Raw genomic sequence first — 17,243 nt, 5'->3', positions numbered from 1 at the left:
GATTCATCATATTTTGTAACCCATGCATGGCCTCAAAAACCAGTATAATCATTCCTAGATAGAGCTGGTGCTTATAATATTTTATTTATTCATTCATCTCTCCTTCATTAAATATTTCCTGAGGGCCTTCTATGTATCAAGAATTGTAATAGAAACCAAACTATGTCATAGGCACTGGATGATTAGTAGAGGGATGGCCAACCACCCTAACCTATCTAAGTGAGACATGTGTCCTCATTTTGCTGGATCTTATTCTAAATCTTTTTCTCGAGTTTAAGTCTTATCTTTCATAATCAAATAGTGTCTTGCTGGCTCATGAAGAGATAGTACAGGCTCTACTGGGCTACCACAGGGAATAGGAGTAGGTGCCTTTTTCCATCGCTTACTGCTATATGTGAGGTCATAGATATATAATCAGTCATCAATCATCAAGTAATGGAAGGGCTTCACAGGTGGAAAGCAGTGTTGCTGGTTCCAGACCAGATCAGCATATTAGGAGTGAGAGAGACAGCGAGTTCAGCTAAGGACCAAAAAAGGAGGCCAAGAAATTAAGGGAATTTAGGGACAAGGGATAGAGGGGAAAAGGCAAATGTGGAGGAATCTGCAGATGAAAATTGACACTTAGCTTCTTCCTCAGGCTCTCAGCATCTTCTCTTTGGGTGTGCTAAGTCTGTGGTGAGGAGAGTGGGGGGAGGAGGCAGGTTGCTCATCTTTTTATTCGATCCTTATTTGGCGTTGACTCATCTGTCATTCCCCATACCACAGAAATATTATTTTGATAAGGATAATTTGTTATTAAATGTGAAGTATTGCTTCGCATTCCACCTTGTTTAAAATTTGGTGACTGTGTCAGTTATTTTTTATGCAATATGATCTAGCTATCCACATTCCTCCCAACCATCTTGGGAAATTCCTCACCTTCCTATCATCAGTCTTGTCCTCAAGAAAACTCTCAGCCTCATTTGTAATCAAATTCCACGTGATTCTATGTAGTGGGTTTATTTCAATGTTTTAAGTATTATTTAATTTTATATTTAAAATTTTAAATTTAAAAAACTTTTTATGTATTCTAAAAGAAACCATATCTCCACACTATATTATTACATTGCAATCATTATTAGCTCCTAAGGTATCTAAATATCTCACAAAATATTCCTTTAAGTACTCATTTTAATTGGATAGGGCACATATGGCTCTTTTGTCTGAAATCTGTGGATATCCAAGACTTTCAATTTCTATTTTACAAAATATATTTAATATTATACAAAATATCAAAAGGGCAGATTAACAGTCACATCACTCTTCTTGTTAAATTATATTTTTAAATAGTTAAAAATGTCACATATTTCTGAGTACCACTGATTTAACACATTATTTATTCTAAGGAATGGTCTTATGCATTGGGTTTTAATTAAATTGCAATGGGGTAAATTTGCATAGTGAAAAATATGTCTTCCAAAAATTGTATATGAATCAAGTTTTTTGGAAAGAGGTAGAAGGAGAGAGAGAGAGAGAGAGAGAGAGAGTCCTAAGCAGACTCCATGCTGAGGGTTAGAGGCTGACTCAGTGCTCCATCTCATGACCCTGAGATCACAACCTGAGCCAAAACCAAGGGTCAGACACTCAACCCTCTGAGCCACCCAGGTGGCCCCAGATTGGGTCATTTTGATGTCCTGGTTGAATTTTTCTTAAAATCATATTTTGAAATGAATCCTTCTAATAAAAAATTTCTTTCTCAATTTGCTTGCTTTTGTAATTGATACAGTTTATTATTATTTCATTTTGAAATTATTTCATTTTGTTGTGAAAATGTTATTCTGAAAAATTTAAATACTTTGTATTTATTATTTCATATATCACTGCAGCTTCTCTGTGAGATATGAACTAGTTTGAAGATAGAGAAGTTCATATGGAGTGAAGAGAGGTGCCATGCTCAAAATTATGAAGTGCAGGAGAGAACTGGAACTGGAAATTGACCTTTCAATCCTATACTTTAGTCCATTACCAGCAAATACTGATAGAATATTTTGCCATCCCTAGATTTTTTGGTTTGTTTCTGAGTTTTTCACTAGGTTGTCACTTCTACAATTTATTTCTCAAGGTCAGAATCTTGCATATCTGTCTAATTTAGATTTTAAATTCATCTTGCAAGGATTTAATTCTATATTCTATCTATAATCTTAGTTCAATGTAGCAAATACTAAGGAACAAAAATATAGTATCACTGTCATTCTTTTTGAAGGACAGAAAGGATTAAGACATCAATTGGCCTGTATCACCCTGGGCCCCTGGGGATTCTGTGAATCATAAAATAAATTTTCATTCAGTTATTGCTTTGCCAGGAACAAACAAATGTCTGATCCAAATAGGCTTTTAAAACTGGTAGATGACTTTATAATTATTGATATAAATTCAAAGGAGCATTTATATACATTTATTAATCATTTACTAGAAACAGGCAATGCTCTAAAAGCTTAAGTTGAGTTAAATTTTAAATGGATTAAAATTTATTTTTTGGAAAAAAGATTTAGTCTAAGTATACATTATCTTAAGCAAAGCCAATACATAATAATTTAAAAGTACAAAACAGAAAAATTAAAGGTTAGTGTTTCTGGTGGCAACTGAATGCTTTACAAACATATTCATCACAGGATATGCTTCAAATGGCAAGTTCTCATTACACTTAAATAATGCTGAACTTACAGTTTCATGTATGCAAAACTCCCCAGGTATAAATATCCAAGTAAAGGAAAACATACCTATAACATTTTATCAAATCAGAGGTCATAATCACTGGTGTAGAATTACTTGGTACCCCACCAGCACCTTACACCCACTGTGTTCAAAACATTCCTTGCATTTTCCTGCATTCACATCCTAGCCTGAGCTCTCCCTTTTGCTCGCAAATGCTTTGCCCTCATGTTACCTTGCAACATTCTACTTGTCTGAAATGAAGATGGTAAAGATAGTGTTCGTCCAGTAGTTTTGCCCATCTCTCTGTCCTCTCTGTTGCTTTCTTTGGGGGGGGACGCTCCAGGTGCCTAACTCTATCTGATCTGATGGAATTGTCAATTATGATGCCTACCCTCTTCCCCACTCCCTGCAGGGTGGGCATGTGACCTAGCTGGCCCTAAGGATTGGCCCAGAATGGGCAGTTTCCCAAGCAGAGCCAATGAGAAACTTCCCTGATTTTTAATGAATGGTTGTTGGGAAACAGAAAGGCCTGGATTGTAAGTCTTAAGTATGTAAGTTTCCATGTTTAGCAGCCATCTTTTGTGGAAAGTTTCTGATCAAGTCAATAGAGAGAGAGGGAAGGCTAAGCCTAGATTTCCCTTGCCTAAAGCAAGACATCCTTATTACAGAAGCTAATAAATCACCTTTTTATTTAAGTTAGTTTGATTTTTATTTGTTACCTGTAACCAACAAGGGAGTAATACACTTTCTTTATTTCTAGCCCTAAATCTTACTTCCTCTTAAGAAAACATTCCTGCTCCTTTGATTAAAATTAACGTTTCCTTCTTCTTTGCTTCCATGACTTTTTCTTTGCATGACTCAATGCTGATTATGAAGCCCACCATATATGCAGGGATATTTATTAATTTATCTGTCTCTATGTCAAAACTGAGCTCCTCCAGGACATTTGTCTTTGTGAGGTATTTGAATACCCCCACTGTATCTAATGTACTACTAGGCACATACCTAGTTACCAAATAGAGGTTTGAACATTTAAATGGAATCTAATCACTAAATTCAAATGATGTAGTTACTCTGTGGGAGTCATCAATAAATGTTCCTCATAATCACTCTACTGGGCTCTGAATAACAAGTACAGTATAAAAAGATCAAAAGTGGTTTGAAGAAGACAAATCAAAATCACCTCATTTTATTGTTAAAAATATCACATGAAGTGGATCTTTTATAACTTTCTACTTAATTTTATCTACAAAGCCCAACTGTTGTACTAGGTTTGGTTATTTGTATACCTGGAAAATTTGCTGACAAAGGCCAAATTTCCCCTGAGTTTACACTTGGGAAATGCCTGTTTATTGTTTTCTGTTTAATGAGCCCTGGGACATTCAGTCTACAACCCAGTCACAGGAAGAATAACTAAACATTCTTAGGTGTCATGCAGACCTCCAACCACAGACACCTTTAAAGGTGAATATTGAAAAGAAATCTAGGAACAAACTCTTAAAAAAACCCCACTATTATTATAAAAGTAGTTCATGTTCATTGTAGAAAATTAAAGATGGGCAGATAAGTAAATGAAAGACAACACAATCACCTAGAATTCTACTGCATGGCAAGAACCACTGATACTCTGAGGTATGTCCTGCTAAAATTATTTTTCTCTCTCTCAGTGTGTGCATCTGCACAAAAGATTCATATACTTCAAATAATTTTTTAAATTTTGTCTTTTTTAGGGGTGCCTGGGTGGCTCAGTTGGTTAAGCATCTGCTTTAGGCTCAGATCATGGTCTCAGGGTCCTGGGACGGAACCCCATGTGGGGCTCTCTGCTTAGTGGGGAGCCTGCTTCTCCCCCTCCCTCTGCTGCTTCCCCTGCTTGTGGTCTCTCTCTCTCTCAACTAAATACAAATAAAATCTGGGACGCCTGGGTGGCTCTGCGGTTTAGCACCGCCTTCGGCCCAGGTCATGATCCCTGGGTCCTGGGATCGAGTCCCAGATCGGGCTCTCTGCATGGAGCCTGCTTCTCCCTCTGCCTGTGTCTCTGCCTCTCTCTCTGTGTCTCTCATGAAAAAATAAATACAATCTTAAAAAAATAAATAAATAAAAATAAAATCTTTAAAATAAAATTTGTCTTATTTAAACTTTAACAGGAACATCTTTTTATGTCATTAATCTTCCTCAGTTGCACCATTTTTAATGTCAACATTATGTAGAAATACTTTATTTAACCAGTCACTAAATCTTTGAAATCTAAATAGAATGTCACTTTCATTATTATAAGCAGCTCTCCTAGCTAAAACCTGGTTTACACACATGATTATTTCCATCTGATAAACTGCATAAGTATAACTACTGAGCTAAAGTTGTTAGTATTTCTTAAGGCTTTTAGCAAGTCTTGGTGAATTATAGCAGCAACTACAAACATTGTTTTTCTTCTAATAACCAGTGGATTAAAAGCCCTCAATTGGGTATTACTGTCCTGACCTCAATTTAGAAATATCTTTTTAAGCTTCTATTTTGGTGATCAAAATCACACAATTTTAGAATTACAAACACACACGACAATTGTAGAAGAGAGAAGACAATAAATAGCATTGATTTTGCAGGTCATGGTGATTACCATCAGTCAAATATTTCTCTGGAAACTGTTTCTGGACAAGACTTCAAGGTTTCTATTTGATGCAGTAAATCTAGGTTCAACATAGGTTCCAATATCATGCCCTTAATTAGAATTAATATTGAGAAAATCCACCTTGAACATGATCTGGCTCCATCTAACAGAACACTGGTCCCATGCACCCCTTCTATAAGGCATTTCCATGCACAGTATTATGAAGAGACCTAGGTGTGTTCCCTAGATTAATTTGCCCCATTATTAATCTTGGAAGCTATAAGCCAAATGATATTAAGACGCTAACTGTAAAAAATAAGAGGAAGATGGAGGAAAGCTGAAAAAATGTAAAAACCTACAAGAAGTGGAAACCCAATGGGGCCTTTCTGAGAGTAAAGAACCAGGTCTTGTTTTATTTTTTAGTGAGACAATTGAGAAGGAAAGGCTTGTGAGACAGAAATTGCAGCAAGAGGAAGAGAGGATGTTGGCAGAAGGCCCTGGCAACCACAGGGCTAGGATAATTATCTAATTACCAGGGCATTTACTCAGACAGTTGGCTTCTAGATTACAAAGCTTTTCAGGGTAAACTAGCCATTATTTCATCAGGTTTCTCAAAACTACTGATTTGTGTGTGTGAGATTTCCTGCTGTGAAACTAGATTCTAAACTGGCTAATTGAGTCAAACTACAAATTGAATCAATATCATGGCCAGACAGCAAGTCTTAGGACTAATCTTGCAGCTAAATGCCCAACTTACCCGATAACTACCTGGAAACATTCCAGGCCAGAAGACATAATGTGGACGGACCTCTATCAGAGATGTCAATTTCTTGGCAGAAAATGAAGTTGGGATTCTGGGACAGAGATCTCATTCAGCTTGTGCCAGAGGAAAAGCAGAGGTGAGGGAAAGTCAGGCCAGAGACTGGTCAAATTTAAGAAATTCCCGGGGCCTGTGAGAAAGGGCACTCTATGTAGTGACTGAACCACCGAATTCCAGACTCCAAACCTCAAGGTCATGACAAATTCACTCTTGGGTCACTTGGTCTCTGGATATCAATAGTTTAACCACATTATCTCCTGTGAGCCTTTTCTTGTGACTCCATAGAACTCTACCAGGTTCTACTTTGTGCCTCTAAAAAAGCCTCTAAACTCATCTTTATTCCTGGTTCTCCAAATTAGCTTGCCTGATACTTTCAGCCTTTCATAACCATACATTTAATGAGGTTTACAACCATGATGAACTCTCTTCATTTTTAAAAAAGATTTTATTTATTTATTTATTCATGAGAGACACACAGAGAGAGGCAAAGACATAAGCAGAAGGAGAGGCAGGCTCCCTGAGGGGAGCCCAATGTGGGACTCGATCCCAAAACTCCAGAATCACGCCCAAGCCAAAGGCAGACATTCAACCACTGAGCCACCCAGGCATCCTGAATTCTCTTCCTTTAAAACATTCAGTTCTTCCCAGTTGCCTACAGAAAGACTCCAGATTCCTCAGATTGACAGTTTTGTCTGGCCAAGACTATCTTGTCTTACTCTGATTATTTTTATTTTATAAGAACCATCTGCCCCAATCAAAAGGAATGGCTTGTCCTCACACTTGCCATGTGCTAGCTCACTTACAACTTCTGTGCCTGCAACTCTCGGGCTCTTGTACTGCTCTCCTGACCATGCCTTTGCTTAACCAGTGTTTATTTGGTATAGATTCTATCCCTTCTCCAGAACTTCCCAGGCCATTCACACAACCTGAAGTCATTCATAAAGAGTCAAAAGCAATTATTTCTGTTCATGTCTGAGACACTGTATTAGGTCTTGGGTATACAGCCACGAGCAAATGAGACAAAAATCCATGCCTCTTAAAGGAGATAAGTAAAAGAGATAAATAAGAAAAATATATGGTATATAGCTAGGGTTTATGCTATAGGGACAAAATAAAGCAAAGAAAGGGAGATGGGGAACTTGGGAAAAGCTGAAGCACTGGAAATGCCTTACTCAAATCCCCTTGGTCCTAAATGTTCTTACATACATTGGAGGGCTTCCTGCTGCTAGTATCTTTGATTCTCTATCTAAAAGTTTTCTCTGACCACAGATTCCTGCTCTGTCTACACACAGAGAAGTCCAGGATGTTGGGAATGAACACTTCCAGAAACATCACTCATCTCTCAAACAATGACTAACAGGAATTGATGGATTAATACCCTTCACATGACACAACTCTGAGGTGTGTTCTGTGTTGTGCCTTAGAGCCGCCAATGGGATATGAGCCCCAGTGAGTTTCAGAAACAATCTGTTTCTGAATAGACTCTGTATTGTCTTCTTTTTCTTCTCTGTTTCATTTCGTTATTTCTTTACTGCTATTTCAGGGGGATCATCTCTCAAATAAATGACTCAGTCTAAAATGCTTTTTATTTGGAGCTGCTTCTGAGGGAATGCAGTATAAGACAGAGTGAAGTGACCAAGGAATGTTTTACTGGGTGAAAACATGATGGAGGAGAAGGAGCAAGCCATGAAGTTTTCTAGGGGAAGGACATTCAAGGCAAAGAAAAGAGCAAAGGGCTTGAAACAATTGTGTTCCTGGTTTGTTCATTGAACACGGAGAAAGCCAAAATGTAGAAATAGGAGAGCTGAAGGAATCAGCTTCAGCTTATGTAAACCCTCATAGGTCATCATAAGAATGTTAAGCTTAATCAGAATGAGATGAAAAGCTATTGGAAGGTTTTGAGTAGAAAAGGAACATGATCTGACTGATATTTTTAGAAGAATCACACTGCCCATTTGAGACAAGGATGGAAAAAGAGAGATGGGTCATGAGGCAGGTAGGTGGTTACTGACGGGTTCTTGAATCAGAGTGGAAGTAATGGAGGAGGTGAGAAGTGGTCTAATTCTGCATAAATTTTGAAGGCAGAGCTAACAGAATTTGATAGTAGATCCAATATGGAGTTTAAGAGAAAGAAAAGTCAAGGTTAACACCAGGGTTTTTTGCTTAAGCACCTGGAAGAACAAAGCTGCCATCTACCAAGGTGGGAAAGACTGCACAGTGAGCACATTTTAAAGAGAAATTTAGGAGTTCATCTTTGGACTAATGTTAAATTGGAGACACTTTGTAGACCATGACATAGAGATTTGACTGGGGAGTTGGCTATAAGCTCAACATACTTTCAGGGAAAACATCTAGGCTGGAGATAAACATTTGTCAACCATTAGCATGTAGGTGGGATTTAATGGCATGAAACTGAATCAGATCCTCCATAGAGTGAATGTAGACAAAAAAGAGAAGAGGGCCACAGGCTGAGCCTTGATCTAGTTTGGTGTTTACAGAAGTTGGAGTAGTATGAGGAAACCAGATTTATGTGGAGTCTTGGGAGGCAGAAAAAGAAAATTTTTCTATCAAATGCTGTTAAGAGGCCAGGGAAGTGAGTGTCTCTTTCTGATAATGTCTAAAGCAATTGTTTGCTGCATAACTAATTAGCATAACTAATCATGAACCACCTTCTGTTGTGATCATTTCTAGCATCGCCTTGAAATATATCTTTAATTGTTATTTGGCTTTTTATGTGTTTATAAGTCATTTTCTTGACCAGGTTATAAACTCTTCTAGGGCAGGACTATGACATAAATTTCCTTGATTCCCATGCAGAACTCAGCAGAGGCATTGTATGCAATAGACACTTGACAAACATTTAATCTTTTCATTTGCATTTTCAACTAAAATACCACATTCTTCATGAAATATTGCCTAGTTAATCTGTCTGAAAGTGATCTGTCCCTTCCGTGAACTCCAATAGCACTTATTGTCTGCACTTATCAATTATTGCTTTGCATTACACATTATCTTTTCATAGCTGTGAGTCTTGTCACCTCTAACTAGGGATCCTTAGTCTTCAATGGTAAGAATGAGTTTCACATGTCTTTATATATTCTAAATAGTCTAAAATTAATTAATTAATTAATTCATGTAATCATCAACCTTGTCTGTATCCAAAGTGCCTTAAATCAGTGCTTACTAATAAATACTTGTTTCCCCAATATGTGCTTTCTTTCTGACCCAGCACAGTCTTTGGAGTACAAGATTTATGGCCCTGTACTGATTTGCACAGTCATATTGATCTCTGCCTAAGCAAAGCTCTCCACCATCTCTGGCATTTCATTTCGAGGTTTATAGAATCATTATAATAATTATAGCCACTGAATTTTTGTTGTTTATCTTCACAAATAAAAGCAAATTAAAATAGTGGTTTATGCAACTCAGTTCTGAGAAATGAGGTGATGAGCACAAGATCATGCTACCCAGGCTGAAGGGATGACTTTCCTAGATATTACAACATCTGTCTATCACATCTCTCTTTTTTCTTTTCTTTTCTTTTTTCAATTCTGGATGTTCCAATCTCTGCACTGAACTGGAAAATTCATTCATTTATCTCCTCACTTAGCCCAGCAGGTTTTGATCAGAAATATAGATTATAAAAATTAGAGAAAACTGAAGTTGCTCTAAAAATGGAGCTTATGAGGTGCTTATAAATGTAACAACACAGAGGAAAGCTTCCAACATAAAACTGTAATACAAGGATTAAAAAAAATCCCTCATTTTTTGAGCTGAGCGAGGTTTTCTGAACAAAGATAAGAGTTTTCCTACCCATAAAAAGAATTTTCACATACTAGAATATTGATATATCAGTTCCATACCCAACTAAATCTGAATCCAATCTGACAGCCTTCCAAGATGACAAGACAGAAAATTCCCTCCCAAGGAAAATAGGAAAGTGAACAGTGATGACTCTGTCCGTACTTGAGGAAGAGGCCAGTTACATATTATATATTAATGCAGTCACTTTGTGGTTGGCAGCACCATTTTTTACTTGTGTGATTTTTATTTTTAAATTTAACACTGCATAACTATAATCTTCACCAGCACAGAAAAACTATTCTTTCTATTTTTTTATTTTTTTAAGTAAGCTCTATACCCAACATGGGGCTCAAACTCACAACCCCAATATCAAGAGTTGCATGCTCCACCTACTGAGCCAGCCTGGTGCCCCAAGAAACTTCCTTTACTAATAAATGTTTTTAAAAGTTTTTAAAAAGTCATTGATTTTTTTTTCTGACTTTTCTAATATGATTTCAAGTATCTAACCTTATCATGGGATAACAATGACTCATTATGTAATAAGTGTTTGAGTTTTACAAAGGGGATGAAAACTAAGTCTTTGATTAAAAAAATAAATAAAGGTGTGGCCATTTAGATCATGGGATTTTTCATTAACCATGAAAATTAGTATTTTAATTAACTGAAAAATATGTGTATTGATATTTAAAGCAGACTTCCAGCAAGAGTATAAGATTTTAAAATAAGCACATTAGCTTAGAAAAGCCAAGAAGAGGAAGAATCAGCAATTCAAATGTATTTCTCTGAGTCATTGGTCCCAGCATCTCAATTATAGTTAGCTTGAGTTGCTTTGATTTTCTCACATTTTTACGGTGATATAATGACCAGAATTCCTGTTTATGCTCTGCTTTCTGACTTTCTGTGAGCAGCTTTTGTTTTCATATTATCAGCCTAGCTTTCTTTGATCTCTGCCCTCTGAAGTCTGTGAAGTCCTGTGACTGAGGAGTTTGACTTCAGGAACTGCTAGACCATATGGGAGAAGGGACTAGATTAAGTAGGACAGGGAAGTGAAAGAAGGATTTAGTTGGCTTTCCCCTACATTTGTTTTATAATCTAGAAGGATTTCTGGTATTCCAAGCATAGCACGAGAAAGATCCAAGACGCACAATAAATTATTTGTTTTCAAGATTTTATTTATTTATTTATTTGAGAGAGAGAGAGAGAGAGAGAGAGCTTGTGAGCATGTGAGCAGGAGTGGCAATGGGGGAGGAGCAGAGAGGGAGGCAGAGAGAGAGGATTCTCTAGCTGACTCTGTGCTAAGTATGGAGCCCCACATGGGGCTCAGTCTCATGACCCTGATATCAGGGCCTGAGATGAAACCAAGAGTTAGACACTCAATGGACTGAGCCACCCTGGTGCCCTGATATACAGGAAATTATTATATACTATAGAGTTTCTTCTAAACAACCTAATGCATGTCCTTAACTAAAAATGTAGTTTCTATCTTTCTGAAACTACAATAAAAAGAGAATGAATTGAAAAGTTTGACAGAAATCAAGGTAGAGTCAGAGGAAATGATTTTGTTCTTACACATATAATTTTATGTATTTATTTATTTATTTTTAATTTTTTATGTATTTATTTAAAAGGATCATGTGGTTAAAAAGGGAAAGGAAGTGAGAAAAAAATAATGGCATTATATTTTTAGTTAAACTTTTAATTTTAAAATATAATTGTAGATTCACATGCATTAAAAAAAATAATACAGAGGGATCCTGTGTCTCCTTTACCAGTTTCCCCAATTGTAATAACTTGCAGGAGTATAGTACACATGCATTGGATTTTGGTATGGTATCAAAGAACATACTAAGGATGGAGTATGATGACTATTTGCATAAATAAGACATGTATACGAGAAATTAACATCCTGATTCCACTTAGTTCAGGGCAGTTTCTAGGGAGGAAACAGAGTTTTAGAAAGTAGTTGACTTTAAGAAATAATAAATGGTCAATGTGCCAACGTGAAATATTTCTCATGAATACTGATGCAAAATATTAATCCTCCACAAAATATTAACAAATTGAATCCAACAATGTATATAAAGAATTATACATCACAACTGAGCGGGATTTATTCCAAATATACAAGGCTGGCTCAACATTCAAAAATCAATCAATGTCATTCGTCACATCATCAAATTAAAAAAGAAAAATTACAGGATCATATCAGTAGATCCAGAAAAAGCATTTGACAAAACCCATTTATAATGACTCTCAATAACCTAGGAATAGAGAAGAATTTCCTCAATTTGATAAAGAATTTCAACAAAAACCCTGCAGCTAATATTATGCTTAATGTTGAGAAATGTGAAGCATTCTCAGGAAGATCAGGTATAAGGCAAGGATGTCTCCTCTTATCACTCCTTTTCAACATTGTACTGGAAGCTCTAGCTAATGCAATAAGACACAAAGGAAAACAAATGGGGGCACCTGGATGGCTCAGCAGTTTAGCGTCTGCCTTTGGCTCAGGTAGTGATCCCTGACTCAGGTAGAATCCCGGGGTCCTGGGATCTAGTCCCACATGGGGCTCCCTGAAGGAAGCCTCCTTCTCCCTCTGCCTACCTATGTCTCTGCCTCTCTCTGTGTCTTTCATGAATAAATAAATAAAAAACCAGAAAGAAAACAAAAGATACACAGATTGGGTAGGAGGACATAAAACTCTCTTTGCTCCCAGGTGACATGATAGTCTATGTAGAAAATCCAGAAAAAACCCCCAGAAACAAAATAAACCTCCAGGAACCGACACATGATTACAATGAGTTTGCAGAATATAGAATTAATATGCAAAAGTCAATTGCTTTTCTGTATACTAGCAATGGACAAGTGGAATTTAAAATAAAAAAACACAATACCATTACATTAGGACTTCAAAAATTGAAATGCTTAGATATAAATCTATCAAAATCTGTACAGGACTTATATGAGGAAACTATAAAACTTTGATGAACAAAATTAAATAACTAAATAAATGAAGAGCTATTTCAAGTTTATGTTTAGGAAGACTCAGATTGTCAGGTTGTCAGTTCTTATCAACTTGATCTATAGATTCAATGCAATCATAGTCAAAATCCCAGCATGTTATTTTGTGGATATTGATAAACTAATTCTAAAGTTTATATGGAGGGATACCTGGGTGGCTCAGTCGGTTAAGCATCTGCCTTGGGCTTCGGGGGCTCTTCCCCCTCCCCTGCTAGTTTGTACTCTTTCTCTCTCTCAAATAGGTAAATAAAATCTTAAAAAAAAAAAAAAAAGTTTATATGGAGAGGCAAAGACCTAGAATAGTCAACTCAGTTTTGAAAGAGAAGAATAAAGTTGGAAGTTTGACATTACCTGGCTTCAAAACTTACTGTTAAGCTACAGTAACTAAGACAGTGTAGTATTGGCAAAAGATAAGACAAATAGATCAATGGAACAGAATAGAGAGCTCAGAAATACACCCACATAAACGTAGTCAACTGATATTTGACAAAGGAGTAAAGGCAATACAATGGAGCAAAGGTAGTCTTCTCAAAAACTGATGCTGTAGGGATCCCTGGGTGGCGCAGCGGTTTGGCGCCCGCCTTTGGCCCAGGGCGCGATCCTGGAGACCCGGGATCGAATCCCACATCAGGCTCCCAGTGCATGGAGCCTGCTTCTCCCTCTGCCTGTGTCTCTGCCTCTCTCTCTCTCTCTCTCTGTATGACTATCATAAATAAATAAATAAAAATTAAAAAAAAAAAAAAACAAAAAAAAAAAAAACAAAACTGATGCTGTAATAAGTGGACATCCACATGTAAAAAAAAAAAAAGAATCTAAATGAAGACTTTATACCTTCACCAAAACTCAGAATGGATCACAGATCTAAATGTAAAATGTAAAACTATAAAAACACCTAGAAGATAAAATAAGAGAAAACCTAGATGACTTTGGGTATAAGGATGACTTTTTAGAGACAACACCATAGGCATGATCCATGAAAGAAAGAATTGATAATTTGGACTTTATTAAGTTTAAATACTTCTGCTCTGTGAAAGACAATGTCAAGAGAATGAGAAGATATGCCCCAAAGGGGAAAAATTATTTGCAAAAGACATATCTGATAGAGGACTGTTACTCAAATTATACAATGAACCCTCAAAAGTCAACAATAAGAAAAGAAACATCCGAATTAAAAATGGGCCAATGACCTTAACAGATACCTCAACACAAAAGATATATGGATGGCAAATAAACATAAGAAATGATGTTCCACATCATAAGTCAGCAGGAAAAATGTAAATTAAAACAACCATGATTTACCACTATAGATGTATTTGAATGGCCAAATCTAGAACACTCACAACATCAAATGCTGCAGAGAGTGTTAAACAAGAACCTTGTTCATTGCTGGTGAGAATGCAAAATGATACAGTCATTTTAGAAGATAGTTTGAGAGGTTTTTATAAAACTAAATATATTTTTTACCTACAATGCAGGAATTGTGCCTCTTGGTTTTTACCCAATGAACTGAAAACTTGTCCATATAAAAATCAACACATGGATGTTTATAGCAGCCTTATTCATATTTGCCTAAGCTTGGAAGCAATCAAGATGTCCTTCGATAGGTGAATGGATAAATAAACTATGGCATATCCAGACAATGAAGTACTATTCAGCCCTAAAAAGAAATTAGCTAGTAAGCTATGAAAAGATGTGAAGGAAACTAAAAAGGAATATTACTAAGTGAAAGAAGCCAGTCTGAAAAGGCTACAGTAAAACCTCAGAGATGCTGCAGGTTTGCTTCCAGACCACCACAGTACAGTCAATATCACAATAAAATGAGTCAAGTGGATTTTTTTATTTCCCAATACATATGAAAGTTATGTTTATGCTATACTATAGTCTATTAAGTGTCTAAGAAATTCTGTCTAAAAAATAATGAATTTACCTTAATTTAAGAATACCATTGTTAATAAAGTGCTAATCATCAACTGAGCTTTCAGGGAGTCATAATCACTGGTCACAGATCATCATAACAAAATAATAATGATGAAAAATTTGAAATATTGCAAGAATTACCAAAATGTGACGCAGAGACATGTAGTGATCAAATACTAATGGGAAAATTGCATCCATAGACTAGCTCAACACATTTTTATTAAAAAAACACATGATCTGTAAAGGGCAGTAAAGCAAAGCACAATAAAATGAGGTATGCCTGTACATATTGGATGATTTCAACCCTGTGACATTCTGGAAAAGGCAAAACTATGAAAGATGATAAAAAGATAAGTGACTTCCATTGGTTGGGGTTGAGGATTGATGAACAGGTAAAGCACAGAGGATTTTGGAGCAGTAAGCATACTGCCCATGATACCACAATGATGGATATATGTCATTCTATATCTACAAAACCATAGGCAATACCAAGAGTGAACCATAAACTATGGACTGTGGGTGATAATGATGTATCAGGGTAGGTTCATTAACTGTAACAAATGGGACATTTTTGTGGGGGATATGATAATGGGGGAAGTTATGTACATGTAGGGCCAGGGATTATATGGGAAATTTCTGTACCTTTCCCCTCAATTTTGCTGTGAACCTAAAACTGCTCTAGGAAATTAGGTCTTAAAAAAAGAGTAACTAGGTGATGGGAAAAAAAAGCAAGAGGGAAGAGATTGCATGGTTCCCTAATAAGCAAAAATGAATGTCTATGACTTCTGGCAACAGTAAAAGTAATTTAGGAAGGTGACAGCTAGAGAAGATAATTTGACAAGAGTCCTTCTATGACACTTAAAAATTCATGACAAAGTAGTTTGTTCACCTATAGTTTCCTCTATTTGTTATGTAGCCAGTTTTAGAAAATAGCTTTAAGAAGCCCTAATTATCCATCATCTCTTTCTCTCTGAAAGCTAAGTATACTTTAATAATTACTAGATAAAATATTTCAGTATTGGTTCTTTCCTCTTGTGTTCCAATAAATGAACTGTAATTTAGAACTGTAATTCTGTCCTTTGTTCAGAGAGAGTAGCAAAATTTCATTACATTGTTTGAATTCGTCTTGTGGGGAAGTGGGAAGTTTGAATTTGTCTTATTGGAGCAGGGGCTGGGGCGGGAGGGTAGGAGGACATTCAGACAGAACAGAGTGTAATCTCTGAGAGTGCATCCAAGGAGCAAACCTAAAATTGAGAGCCACGCAGGCAGTCCAGCTGGGCTGCTGCACAGCATCTGTGTACCGTGTAACTCGTGGGAGCTCTGGACACGCAGTGAGGCAGCCAGAGGCTAGACCGTGCAGAGATAGAACCCAGCTTTGAGCTATCAAGACAGACACCACCAACATCCAGCTCGAAACCACGAAAGAGAGGGTGGGAAATAGAAGGCTAGGTGATTTCCAGAACATGTGCTGAAGCTACAATCCCCTTTATATAGAATATCAGTGGGTTCACTCTAGTGAGGAGGATTCCATTAAAATCACAGCAAATTCCAAAGGAATATAAAAATCATTTACCAATGAAAATGTAGCTTAAAATCATAGGACACAATTTGGGCCATGGCCAGCTTTTTGTTGTATATAGATATTTTTGGTATTACAATATTTGAACAATATTTTCATTAGTACAATGCATTTATATCCCTCCTCCCAGTCTCCTTTCTGAGAGGCTTTTTTCTACACTGTGCTCTGCGAGATTGGCAAGCTGTCTTTTCACGTAAGCTTCTGTAACACGGCTGATACCATATAGTTGAAACTATAGCAACTTCACTCAGGTGGGAGGCAGAGCAGAAAGCTGAATGCCCTGGCTTCTGTGATCCCCTCCCCTTCCCTGCCCCTTTGGGAAAAAAAAGAGCAAGTTAGGGATTTGTCCTCTCTAATTCCCTGACTTTTATGTTTCCATATTTTAGGACTTGCCTCACCCTCTTTGGAACCATATGTGCTATGTCACATATGTTATACAGAACAATGGCTAGACATAGTGCAGTCCCTGCCATAATGACATGGAATGGCCTGCTGCTAACCCGGACCTGCATGATAACACTGGTGGCACCACTATCCAACTGAGGGCTCTGCATACGAGAGAGCATTGATATTGTTTTCCTCAAATTTATGGTCTCCCAATAAATAAAATAAAAATAAATTTTTCTTTTCTTTTTTTTTTTTTTGAGATTTTATTCATTTATGAGAGAGAGAGAGAAAGGCAGGGACACAGGAGGAGGGAGAAGCAGGCTCCATGCAGGGAGCCGGATGTGGGACTCGATCCCAGGACTCCAGGATCATCCCCTGGGCCAAAGGCAGGTGCCAAACCGCTGAGCCACCCAAGGATC

At 36.9% G+C, this 17,243-nt stretch overlaps 1 protein-coding gene across 1 annotated transcript in view; it reads right to left on the bottom strand.

Moving 5' to 3' along the window:
• ARHGEF38 (Rho guanine nucleotide exchange factor 38) overlaps window positions 1-17,243 on the bottom strand; it is a 123,454-nt gene that overhangs the window by 67,317 nt on the left and 38,894 nt on the right. The window lies entirely within an intron of this gene.

Source organism: Vulpes lagopus, chromosome 6 (assembly GCF_018345385.1).
Source record: "Vulpes lagopus strain Blue_001 chromosome 6, ASM1834538v1, whole genome shotgun sequence".
Taxonomy (NCBI): Eukaryota; Metazoa; Chordata; class Mammalia; order Carnivora; family Canidae; genus Vulpes; species Vulpes lagopus.
This window is presented reverse-complemented; position numbering and strand designations above follow the sequence as displayed.